The sequence below is a fragment of the Oryctolagus cuniculus genome, chromosome 7 (assembly GCF_964237555.1).
Source record: "Oryctolagus cuniculus chromosome 7, mOryCun1.1, whole genome shotgun sequence".
Taxonomy (NCBI): domain Eukaryota; kingdom Metazoa; phylum Chordata; class Mammalia; order Lagomorpha; family Leporidae; genus Oryctolagus; species Oryctolagus cuniculus.
In genome coordinates, this window is record NC_091438.1 from 59,088,943 (window position 1) to 59,101,208 (window position 12,266).

Here is a 12,266-nt window from a genome sequence, read left to right on the forward strand (position 1 = left end):
AAGTCCAGCACCTACATGGGAGACCCAGAAGAAGCTCCTGGCCCCTGGCTTCGGATTGGCACAGCTCCAGCCATTGCGGCCATCTAGGGAGTGAACCAGTGGATGGAAGACCTCTACCTCTCTCTGTAACTCTTTTCTTTTTCTTTTTTTTTCTTTTTCTTTCTTTCTTTCTTTTTTTTTTTTTTTTTTTTTTTTTGACAGGCAGAGTTAGACAGTGAGAGAGAGAGAGAGGGAGAGAGAGAGAGAGAGAGAGAAAGGTCTTCCTTCCTCCATGCGGGTGCAGGGCCCAAGCACTTGGGCCATCCTCCACTGCCTTCCCAGGCCACAGCAGAGAGCTGGACTGGAAGAGGAGCAACCAGGACAGAATCCGGCGCCCCCAACTAGGGCTAGAACCTGGTGTGTCGGCACCGCAGGCGGAGGATTAGCCTAGTGAGCCGCGGCGCTGGCCAACTCTCTTTTTCAAATAAACCAAATAAATCTTTTTTAAAAAAAAATACCAGCCCTGGGTCACGGTGACTTAGAGGGGTCTGGAAAGGCAAGCTCCAGCTCTGTCCCTGGGCCTAAAGGCCCCCAAAGGCGGGGAAACCGTCTTTACCAACCCAATCTGAGGTCAGAAATACGCTTTAAGGATTTGCTTGAGGACAAGCTAGATCCCGGCTCAGCCGCAAGGAAGAAACAACAGAGAAAGATGGGACTTTTTATTACTGGGGAAACTGAGGCACTGTTCCTCGCCCGGATGCAAGTCCACGCCCTGGGCCTGCGGAACTTCCAAACAGCGTGGAGCCGGCTTCGAGGCACAGGACACCCGGGGTGAGGCGGGGCGGGGCGCCCTCTGGCGGAGGTTTGTAGGAATTGCGGCGCGATCGTCTGTTTTCTTGGCCCAGGGTTTGTGATGACGTCATGGTTTTGCTCACTCTGGAAATGGGTATGGGCTACAACGGAGGAAGCTGAGGAAGAACACCAGAGGAGATCAAAGGGGAAAAGTCAAAAGGAGGAGGAGGAGGAGAGGAGGAAATGCTCTGCTCTGAAGCCGGCAGAGAGAATGACTTCTGGTTTGCCCTGACAGGCTTGCATTCCTGAGGCTCGGCCCCTTCTTGCCTTGCCTTGCTTCCTGCTGGGCCTGGTTCAGGCATCGACTTGGTGTGACAGCTTGTTAACGTGCCTCAAGGCCGAGGGTGAGCCCTGTCAGCGTATCTCAGCCTGGGGCCTGAGGGAGACTTGCTAAGAGAGGCCCTTCTGCCAGGCAGGACCCGGTCAGGACACCGAGTGTCCACGGAGGGTGGGGCAAGGGAGAGCAGGTTCAGAGAGAGGCAGCCCCTCCCGGCTGGGAACACTGGGACTGGGGAGCCCCCCACCGCCCCAGGAGACCCATTCCTGACAAACACAAACTGCAGGAGCTCCGGAACACTGGCCTTGTCTGAGAACGCTCTCTGATCAGAAGCTACAACCCAACCTGAGCTGAAAGTCTCCAGGCATTCCTCCTGATCACACGTGCATGTGTGTTCCAGGGTTGTTGGATTAGGGATTTTGCTGTGGTGCAGCAGCCCGAGCTGCCACTCACGAGTCATTCAAATCAGAGTCTGGGCCCAGCCACCCTGCTTCCTGATCCAGTTTCCTGCTAGTGTGACCCAGGTGCTTGGGCCCCTGCCACTCATGTGGGACATCAGGATGGAATTCCTGACTCCTGGCTTCAGCCTGGTGTAGATCTGGCTATTGAAGACATTTGTGGAATGACCCAGTTGATAGAGGACCTCTCCTCTCCTGCTGTCTTGCTTTCTCTTTCTCTCTCTTGCTCTACATTTTAAGTAAATAAACAAACAAATAGATAAATCTTCACAAAAATTAATGAACAGCATTGTGGTGCACTGAGTTGATGCCAGCATCCCATACCTGAGCACTGGTTTGATCCCAGCTGCTCCACTTCCCATCCAGCTCCCTGCGAATGCACCTGGGCAGGCAGTGGAAGATGGCCCACGTGCTTGGACCCCGCCACCCATGTGGGAGACCTGGGTGATGTTTTGGACCCCTGGCATCGTCCTGGCCATTGCTGTCATTTGGGGAGTGCATCGAAGATTTCTTTCTCTCTGTCGCTCTGCCTTTCAAATAAATAAGTAAATCTTTAAGTGGAGCATGAGGCAGGACTGTTTCTGCTCCTCACTGTCAACCTAGGAAGCCAACTGGGCACCTTGCATGGAGAATAAAGTTCTTTTGCACCAGAATAAGGGTGGCCACCTGGAAACACATAGCTGGTTGCCAAGAACAGGTGCTCCAGATGGCATCCAAGAAGTCTGAATATGTAGGCAAAGATGAAAGAAAACAGAAACAGAAGCAGTTACCACAGACGGACTGCTACAATGACAGTGGTTAACAAGAATAGCACAGGCTGCTCCTCCGCTATTGATTATTTCCTGCTATGGGTTCTGGGAAAAATAGCAGGAAGTAGGAGCAGGCACTTTACTTGAGCGGTTTAAGGGAACATAGGCTTTAGTTGAGTTATTCACTGTCCAAATGGTATCAGCTATTCGGCAAGCATCAACCAATATTTTAGGGTCTTCTGTAACTGGGTTCCTATCATGTTTTCCTCTGGGCTGGTGCTTTTTAGTGAGCCTCAATCTTACCTGCTTGCCTGGCCACCATATTTGGGGGGGTGTCTTGTACTTCGAAGCAGGAGTTTGGTCAGTTTTGATAAATGAAGGTAGTAAGAATAAATGAATGGGTTATTCATCTGTGCACTTCTTGCTGGCCGCTGTACTCTGTGGGTTCTTCGCTGGTAGCTCATGGCTGATAAATGAACCAGTGACCTTTTGGGAGGCCAGATTTGGTGGTTGCTTTGTTGGGTGGTAGCTGAACGATGTTGCGTAAAAGTCTGCCTGGGTTGAACCACCGCTGGGAACTTTGCTCAAATGCAGGATGTGGGTTGAGAGCGGCTCTGCTTCCTATTTTTGAGAGTGGGGGTTGGGCACAGAAAGTGCCTGTGATAGGCTACTGGGGCTTGAGCAGGGTCTGCCTGAGCTGCAGAACTGAGAGTTGGGGGAGGAAGGAGTGAAAGAGGATGTGAGCCCCAGGCAGCAGTGAGCACGAAGCCACCCACAAGGACTTGTGCTGTAGAAGGTGGGGCAGGAACCCTGCAGGGGGGCCCCCAGAGATGTTCGCTCAGCTGTTGCTGGATCTGACCCCAATCTCTGCAAGTCAGAGGCTGGGGAGGGTCTTTATAAAATGAGGATGATGAGAGTGCCTCCCTACAGGAATGAATGTGTGGGTGGGGATTAAATAGTCTAATGCACATGAAACAGCCTGGAGCCTGGCTCAGCATATATGCTCAAATAGCATCTAGTCTGGTTTCCAGTGGTTTCTAGATGTTTGTTTCCATTTTCTGCCACACTGATAAAGAAGAAAGGTGCAGAGCTATGAGAACCGGCAGCCCGCGGTACTGAATTGATCCTTATAGGACGTCATTGGCCACTGCTTGGCATGGCTCTGGCTACAAGGAACCTGCATGGAGCCGTAGCTGCCACAGCCCAGTGGTGGGTCCCTATATCACCTGGGTTTTCCAGAAGCAGAGGCAGTCGGTGTGGACACAAGTTTCTTATCAGGAACAGTCGTTTGCAGATGGACAGGAGGGAGCGGTGACGAAATCTCAGCCAACCTGGCCAGGAGCTCTAGATCAAGTGATGGCCATCAGCGTTCTCCCACTTCAGACTCAATGCCTGGGCTTCCAAGCCCCCATCTCATTCCATCTCCAGATGTTAGCTGCCCTGGTGAAGGCCATGACCTTGGGCTGAGGGGAGAGCTGCGAATGGAGTAGACCCTGAAACACCTGGCAGCCAGAGACAGTCTGCTAACTGCACCCCACAGCACTCACACTGGGGCAGCGAGCCAGCGAGCCTCTGGAACAAGTGCCTCCTTGGAAGACAGGCCTGTTTGGGGTGACCCTCAGCCCCTCCCAGCCTGACACACAGAGGTGGATGTTTGTTACTACATGGATTTTTATTTGTTTTTGAAAATTTATTTATTTATTTGAAAGTCAGAGTTACACAGAGAGAGAAGGAGAGGCAGAGAGAGAGAGGTCTTCCATCTGTGGATTCACTCTCCCATTGGCTGCAATGGCCGGAGCTGTGCTGATCCGAAGCCAGGAGCCAGGAGCCAGGAGCCAGGAGCCAGGAGCCAGGAACCAGGAGCCAGGAGCTTCCTCCAGGTCTCCCACGTGGGTGCAGGGGCCCAAGGACTTGGGCCATCTTCCACTGCTTTCCCTGGCCGTAGCAGAGAGCTGGATCAGAAGTAGAGCAGCTGGGACTAAAACTGGTGCCCATATGGGATTTAGATACTGCAGGTGGCAGCTTTACCGGCTGCACCACAGCACTGGCCCCACTACATGTTTTTTAAGCATCCCATTTGCCTAAGTGCTGCTGTTCACAGCACACTTTTGCAAGCCTGGCCTCTTGTTGCACGTGGCACATTGCACATGTTGGTCATGGGGAGTTTGGGGCAAATCCCAAGCAGAGGTCAAAGTCGGGGGAGAATGAGAAAGCTCCTTCCACTGGCTGGTGGCTCCCAGTGCTTCTCAGTGGTCCGATATCCTTGGGCTCTTCCAAGTGCAACTTCGGGGGGGGGGGTGTGCTGCAGGAAAGTCTTGGTGGGGCTCTTGCTGAAAAGATCAGTGTTCTGAGAGCTGGAGGGCAGGAGCTAGGGAGGAGACGGTAGCTGAGGGGGAGGGTAGGCTCCGAGCAGCCCCACTGAAGAAAGGATGCTGTGGCGTGAGCAGGAAAGAACGGCTTGGAGGGCAGAGCACCTGGATGCCCGTCTTAGTTCCCACAACAACTTTTCCTTGGACACATCATTTCCTCGCCCTGACTGTCTGTTCTCTAATGTATCTTTGTACCCTGGTAACTGGGGCGGGAGTGAAAATCCTCCACACATTTAGTAAGTGTCTATGGCCACCTCACCTCCAGCCACAACTGAGGGATCCTTATACCACAGACTAGAAAAACGAGATGAAATGCACGAGACAATTGCTTTCAGACAGAAGGCAACAAGCCACGTGGGACTCTGATCCTGAGTGAAGGCGCACAGATTAATTGTGCCCTACTACTACCCCAGCTTTCCACCGTGGAGTAATCTCCAGGCCGTAACATGAGGAGGGGGCCCCTGAAGAACCAGGCAGTGCCCCTGAGCTGAGGAGACCAAGGCTGGAGTTTGAAGAGGCTGGGATGTGTGGAGGCCTCTGCGGGAGCCGTCCAGAAAAACTGCTTCAGAAGGCTGCACAGTGCTCCCTTGGCTGAATGCTAAGCTGTGCGCACACACATGGTGACCCTCTGGGACAGAAGTAGAGGACACTCACCACGCAATAAGCACTGGGAGAGAGCTGGGAGCTGAAACACTCGCTGGAGCTTGCACAGGGCTGGAGACATTCAAGTTAAGACTAGCCAGGCAGGAAAGTCCATGCTGAGCAGCTGGGAAAATTCCCCAAGACCTCAAAGGGTTGCAGCCTTGGTAAAGGGCTGTTCCTTTGCTGGAGTACAGACAACTCTAGACCTATGCTACCAAAGTCTAAGCAAAAGCGTTGAAGTCTGCAAATGAATGAGCTGCATGGTAACAAGATCCAAACAGTCCATGACGTGCCATTGACAACGTTCAGCATCCAATGAAGAATCACTGGATATGCCAAGAACCACGAAAAGTGACTCAGAACCAGTGAGAAAGAAATGTATCAACAGACCTAGAAATGACAGGGACGAGTAGATAAGTGTGTTAAAGCAGCTATTTAAGTGTGCCCTAGGATTCCATGTGGATTATGAATATAATGAAGAAAGAAATCATAAAAATGTTGAAATGGAAAAGAACAGAAAAAATACAGTATTTGAAATAAAAAAAAAAAAACCACTGGGCCAAATAGATTAGCAATTGCAGACTACCATGTCAGAAAACCTGAAATGAATTACAATTCATCCTGTAAGGCCAGCGTATGGGGTGTCCCCTCATTCAAATCAAGTGATTTCGACAGTCCCTGGCAGAAGAAGGGGCAAGTGACAGGAATGATGATGGACGTTTTCACCAGGTGACTGCTCTTTAAATCTTGTTGCCAGACACTTCCTACCTCCATGTGCGGCAGGGGTATGACGTGAACGTGTTTTGGCACCATGGCACCTTGGTGGTGGAATGCTTCCCAGAACAGCTGATGGAAATACATGGGTGGGAGGCAGGGGCCACTTCAGATCATAAAGCCATGGCCTGTGACAAGCCCAGTGCCCTGAGACCTGCACAGTCCACGTAGGAGATGGTAGGCTGACTGGGTGCTCCCCTCACCCTGGGTCATCTGGGCAAGCAAAGGAAGTGAAGTGTGAAAAACTACTGCAGTGAGAGGGGGAAGGCCCCTGCTATAAACCTGGGGGCAGGGAGCCGGCGCCGTGGCTCGCTAGGTTAATGCTCCGCCTGTGGCGACAGCATCCCATATGGGCGCCAGGTTCTAGTCCCGGTTGCTCCTCTTCCAATCTAGCTCTCTGCTGTGGCCCAGGAGGGCAGTGGAGGATGGCCCAAGTGCTTGGGCCCCTGCACCCACATGGGAGACCAGGAGGAAGCACCTGGCTCCTGGCTTCGGACAGGCGCAGCGCTGGCCGTGGCAGCCATTTGGGGGGTGAACCAATGGAAGGAAGACCTTTCTCTCTCTCTCTCTCTCTCACTGTCTAACTCTATCTGTCAAATTAAAAAAAAATAAAAGCCGGGGGCACACTTGCTCTTGGAGAGCTCGTGGTTGTTGGTAAAATTCTGATAAGTGAGATCCTAGAATCCAGACGGGAGAGCAAAAAAGGAAACACGGCACAACAAATGGCTCGTCAAAATAAAGCAAACAGAATTTGGAAGTTCGGCTGGCAGTGCTAGAGGGAAGATAGGACCTTGGGAACGGGGAAGGAAAGGGGATAATTTAAATTTAAACAAGTGGGAGAGGAGGTTCTGGGGGCTGCACGGCCAGTGGCCATTACATCTCCTCTCGCTTCTCCAGGGAAGAAGACCTTCTGCTTTCAAAGGGCAGGGCCAGGATTTCAACGCAGGAATCCCTGACTCGAAGCCTGGTGCTCTTCTGTCTACAGCCCCCCATGCAGACAGCACAGAGTTCAGATTTGACCTGGGATGCAGGTGTTGGTAATGTTCAGACCCTCTCATCTTTCCACCCCTGTCTTGGGAAGGCTCTGGGGTGTGGCCCACTTCAGTCGTGGGCTGTCTGTCTGTCGGGTGCTCTGGCAGGAAGTCCCACCACGGGCTGGGTGAACAGACAGTTTCCTCTGGTTAGTGCTGTGGGTGGGGGTTCCACCTCCTTCCCCAGAACAAGCTGATAAACAACCTTAGCCCCTCCTCCTGCCCTGGCCTCCTGCAGCCAGGCCCCTGTGGCCAGGCCAGTGGAGACTGGGTCCCTGATAAGAAGGGGATTGGTATTTGGGCCCTACAGAATAAGTACCAATTGCTGTTGGGTTCCCTTTATAAAGAGAGGGGGACGAGGGGTGTGTGTATGTGGGGGGAGAATCAGCGGAGCAAAGCAGCTTCTCAAAGGCTGATCATCCTGGGAGCCTGGTGCTCGTGGTTTTCACATCACCTGCACCTTGCGTGTGGCTCAGCCCTCACTCCCGTCACGGGTCACAGCAGGTGCTGATAACTACTGTACTCTTCTTCCTCTCAGGGCAAGGACACCAGTGGGTTCTGTACCACTGGAGCACAAGAAAATCATACCTCAAATCTCCCTTGGGCTCTGCAAGAACCCCACAAATTATGTTGTCCTTGGAGGGTGAGATGACAGCTCCTTGGAGCTAAGTTCAGGTTCATATGGTTTAATCCCCAGCACCCAGCAGTGTGATACTCAGGAAATGACAGCTGCATGAAGACTGTTTAAAAAAAAAGATTTATTTATTTGCAAGTCAGAGTGACAGACAAGAGAGAGGAGCGTGAGAAAAAGGGGGGGAGAAAGAGAGAGGGAGAGAGAGAGAAAGAAAAAATGTTTTCCATCTGTTGGTTCATCCTCCATATGGCTGCAACATCCAGGGCTGGGCAGGCTGCAGCCAGAGCCAAGGACTCCAACTGGATCTCCCACATGGGTGTCTGGAACTCAAGTACTTGAGCCATCATCTGCTGCTTCCCGGATGCATTAGTAGGTAGCTGGATTTGAAGCAAAGTAGCTATGCCTCTAACCCAGGCACCCTGAAATGGGATGCATGCATTCCAAGGAGCAGCGTAACCCACTGCACCATGACACCTGCCCCACAAAGACCTCTTAGAGTGAAATGTAAAGGTGAACAGAGCGGTGGATGAATGGTGGAGCATGCAGCAACCCTCCTGGTTCCTTGGAAGGTCTGAGAAGGGCACCCTCCCCCCTTAAGGCTGAGGCTCTGTCCCCTGTTAGCATGCAATCCTGAGTGCAAGCTCTCTGAAGGCACTGTGTGTGAGTGGCTTTGTTTGGGGACAGGTGTTAATTTGGTACACTCACTTAAATAGACGTGTGGGCACCTGGACATCCAAACACTGTGTGCATCCATCACTCTAAAGAAGACATGAGATGTAAGTGCAAAGATATTCTCTGCAGGAGCTTCTCTATTCGACCTCCTGGCTTCCACCACTGTGAGGCTCCCTCTCTCTTCCCCTGCTTGTCATTCACAACCTGTCACCATTTCCTTGGCTTCCCATACACACCATGGTCCCTTAGCAGAAAGCCCTTCTGTTTGGTGCAGTGGTCAGCACGACTCCTTCCAGGGCTGGGTAGGGGTGAGGGAAGAGGATGAGAACTCTCAGGGACATGGGTGTTGTACCTTCTTGGGCTTTGTTACTAGGGTGAGCCTTACAGATGGGAGTCAGAGTATTAACCAGGAAATTAAGTATTAACTGACTTCACATTCCAGGACTGTGCTAAGGGCTCTCTGCTCTCTGTTGTGTCTCTGCTCATTCAGTGAACAAAGAGGGAACGATAAAAGACAGATAGCAATCAGATTCGTTTTGGGAGGCTGAGGACAGGGGCTTGCACAGAGACCTCTCCTGGATTCTGGTCCTTACAGCCACCAGCTATTGGTATGGGGACAAAAGTTCACATCCCTGCCATGGAGCCCAGGGGCTGGCAAGCTCTACATGTTCCGAAGGCAGTGATTTGCCCATGGCAGAGCTGGGTTCCAGCAGTTGGCAGGAACAGCCTGGGGCACAGGCATGCCTCTGGGATGGCCCCTTCTAACTTGACATTCTAGATTGCTTCTGTCCATAAATAGCCAGAGTGTGTGGTAGTTCATGAAGCATTTCAGGCACAGAAGAGCAGTCGGGGTTTAGGACCCAAATAAGCAACAAAAGATCTCATTGTAACTCAAGTAGGGAGAATAAAAATTTCAACTCAAATTAGTAATTAAATTAAAATTCACATAGAAAACACCTCAGTAAAAATGTTATAGAAGGTTACTGTTCAAAAAACCAAAAAGATGGTAAATGATGCCCTAAATTGCAAGAGAAGGTATAGGATTTAGAAGTCCTATCTAAGAAGGGCCCCACTTATCCAGTCTCAGATCAAACCCTCACTCTTAAATTTCAATTACTGTCACCACAGGATGAGTCGGTTTTTACATTTCCCTTTGTTGGATGAGAAAAATGTGAATTTTGAGATGTTGTACAAATAAGCAGAGACAGAAATGAATACACGATCAATACTTTCGGTCAAGCGTGTTCATTCAGGCGGTGATTTATCCTCATGCTGCTGCTTTGGCTGTTCTGTGTGGGCCCCATCAGCCACTGGGCTTGTTTCATTGACAAGGCTTAGTTAGTGCTCATTAAGATTTTGTCTGCCAGATTTGTAAGTCTTCTCTAAGTTTGGAGAAAATATGATGTTTTAAATGTATAATTATAGACAGGCAGAACCATCTAAGAATCTTTGATGAATTATGAAGCTCTCTATGATATTCTGTCCCTGTCTTATCTCCTACCTTGGCGAATGGTGTGCCCATGTCTCCTGTATTAGGGTGGAACCGTGTGACTGCCTTAGCTAGGGGGTTGAGTCGTATCTCCGGAAGACTTCAGTGACTGTGATACCCACATCAAACCTGTGTCTCACACAGGAAAAACAAAACAAACACTACCCCTGGGGAATTTCTTGGTGTACAAAGTAGAAATGGGCTGGGAATTTTGGAGGCAAGGAGCAAACTGACCTGACTGTGGTCACACAGGACACCTGTTAGAGGACATTGCGGAAGGCTTTGAGTACAGGACCACTGATCAGCTCTGTGGAAGACTCCACAAGTCCTGAGTGCCTGTCGACATGCTCCCCCAACCTGGAGACGTGGTCCCATGTGTTGCTGACGAAGGTTCTTAACATCTCTAATTCTATTTCTTCATCTGTAAAGCAGGAATAGCAATATCTGTCTACCTCAAAGGGTTACTGGTAATGCTGATTTGAAATCATATTTGTAAAACGTTCACCATAGTATCTGGAGCATATAATCAAGTCGTGTCAGTGATCTGTTTCCTTTAAGTAAACCATGAAGTAGAACTGGTTTCAGTTGACCATCTGCTGGTGTTGTACTCATGGTGCTGGGGATTCAGCCACTCATTTGCTCAACAAATATTTATGAAGCAGATGTTTCTTAAGGAACTTGAATATACCTATTTATTGTTCAAAGCCCTGAATTATCCTGAAAATACACTTTCCAAACCAAACTTTCTTTTTCCTATGAATGCATTCCTCATTCAAAGATCTTTTTTTAAGAGCTTAATAGTTACTTCTAACTGGAAGAAGCCAGTGTGACAAGGTCATAGTTGGACAACTATCCAACATTGTGGGAAAAGCAAAACTGTGAAGACGTTAAGAAGGTCAGTGGCTGGGTGTGAGATGGGAGAAGAAAGAATAAATAGAGGATTTTAAGGGCAGTGAAATGGTTCTATGTGTCACTGCAATGGTGGACACATGTCACCGTACACCTGTCAAAACCCATAGAATGTACAAGACAAAGAGGAAACTCTAATGTTAACTATGGGCTTTAGTTAATGATAATAATGTGTAAATTTTGACTAGTCAGTAGTAGTGAAAGGTACCTCCCTAATATAATATGCTAATGTCAGGGAAAATATGTGTGAGTAGGAGTAAGAACATATATGGGAATTCTGTATTTTCTGTTTAATTTTTTGAAAACCCAGAACTGCTCTAAAATTAGGCTATTGATTTCAGAAAAGGAAATAAATTTTTTTTTTAAAATAGGTAAGAAAAAGATCCTAGTCCTAACTCGTAGAAAGTCAGAATTGCAGAGAGGGAGAGGCAGAGATAGAGATAAAGAGAGAGGCCTTCCATCTGCTGATTCACTCTCCAAGTGGTCACAATCACCAGGGCTGGGCCAGGCCAAAGCCAGGAGCCAGGAGCTTCATTTGGGTCTCCCACGAGGGTGCGGGGATCCAAGCACTTAGACCAGCTTCCGCTGCTGTCCCAGGTGCATTATGTTTATTCAAACCATGTAAGATGTGCTTAGATAGCTCACTGCTGTGAACCCTGAGGAATTATTATTTCAGGTAACAAGAAGGCAGAGCTGGGGTGGCGCCAAGCCTGCCAGCAATCCTTGGCTCCTGCTCCATTTCCATTTCCCTGAAAGCACTGTGTCCTACCTCTGCTGCATTTAAGCAGCTCCTGCCATCCAAACCCAATGATGACCAGAGGCAAAAAAAAAAAAAAAAAAAAAAAAAAAGCCATTCTTCTGCCCCAGATGTCCATCCAGTTCTCTCATTGCCTCCATTAGCAGGGTGGACATCCCCTTACCTCTCCCTGGCTACAGCTGGATCATATGTGCACCGTAATCAATCCCAGGCATGGAGACTAGGAATACCATGATTATGTTCCATCTGATACACCTTTTTCTTCTTTTTTAAAAAAGATTTTTATTTCATTTATTTGAAAGTCAGTGGGGTGGGAGAGAAAGAGAGAAAAAAAATCCTTTTTTAAAAGATTTATGTATTTATTTATTTGAAAGTCAGAGTTACAGAGAGAAGGAGAGGCAGAGAGAGAGAGAGAGAGAGAGAGAGAGACAGGTGTTCCATCTACTGGTTCATGCCTCAATTGGCCTCAATGGCCAGAGCTGAGCTGATCCGAAGCCAGGACCCAGGGGCTTCTTCTGGGTCTCCCACATGGGTGCAGCTGCCCAAGGACTTGGGCCATCTTCTCCTGCTTTCCCAGGCTGTAGCAGAGAGCTGGATTAGATGTGGAGCAGCCAGGACTCAAACTGGCACCCATATGGGATGCTGGCACTGCAGGTGGCAGCTTTACCCACTAC